The sequence below is a fragment of the Egretta garzetta genome, unplaced genomic scaffold (assembly GCF_000687185.1).
Source record: "Egretta garzetta isolate BGI_Z169 unplaced genomic scaffold, ASM68718v1 scaffold2258, whole genome shotgun sequence".
NCBI lineage: Eukaryota > Metazoa > Chordata > Aves > Pelecaniformes > Ardeidae > Egretta > Egretta garzetta.
The window spans coordinates 1-864 of NW_009260566.1; the positions used below are offsets into that span (position 1 = coordinate 1).

Here is an 864-nt window from a genome sequence, read left to right on the forward strand (position 1 = left end):
CGTGTGCCCACCCGGTGCGCCCATGGGCACGAACCCCCGGGGGTGCAGCACAGACAGGAGCAGCCCTCCCTGCCTGTGGGTCCCGGGGGGGGCGGAACAGCATAGGCAGTGTGCTGGGGGGCAGAGGCTGGGAGCCGGGGTCTGGGGCCGTGGGGCAGAGGCCGTGGAGTGCTCCACATCTGGCATTGGTGGTTCAGTGGTAGAATTCTCGCCTGCCACGCGGGAGGCCCGGGTTCGAATCCCGGCCAATGCAACAACCTGAATTTTTCTTGCCTCCAACCCTCCCTGGGCAGGCCAGCAGGGCTTGGGCTGGGGGGGACAAGAGCGTCACCGTCACGGGGTGGATCCTGCAGAAGGTGACCCTCAAATTCATCCCCATCTTCCTGCTCCTGCCTCTCCTCCCAGGCCTCCGCTGCCTGGATGGAGCTGCTGTATTTGGGTGCTGGGTGGTGGTGGCCTGTCACAGCTGGGTCTCCAGGGCGTACCCAAAATGTATTTGGGTTGCCCCTGTGCCATGGGGCAGGGTCTGAAGCCCCTCTGAGGCGAGAGTGAGCCAAGCTCGGCCTTCTCATCCGAGTGTTAACTCTGAAGTCTAATGACAACCCCCTTGCTGGAGGTGATGCCTGAGGCAGCAGGAGGAGGTGGTCCCGGGGGTTGATCCCTGGTGTCAGAGCTGTTGGGGTCCCCTCTCTGGGGAGTGCCTGTCCCTGTGCTCCTCCCCCACCCCCACCCCGGGTGTGGGGCCGTGGGGCAGGGCCGTGGGGTGCCCCACATCTGGCATTGGTGGTTCAGTGGTAGAATTCTCGCCTGCCACGCGGGAGGCCCGGGTTCGATTCCCGGCCAATGCAGCGGGTGTAGCTTTTT

General features: G+C 64.8%; 2 non-coding genes across 2 annotated transcripts; both read left to right on the forward strand.

The window, feature by feature from the left end:
* Positions 1-182: 182 nt before the first annotated feature.
* On the forward strand, positions 183-253 carry TRNAG-GCC. The gene has a single exon. It is a non-coding gene; the product is annotated as a tRNA-Gly (tRNA).
* Positions 254-777: 524 nt separating this feature from the next.
* On the forward strand, positions 778-848 carry TRNAG-GCC. Its single transcript has one exon. It is a non-coding gene; the product is annotated as a tRNA-Gly (tRNA).
* Positions 849-864: the final 16 nt, after the last annotated feature.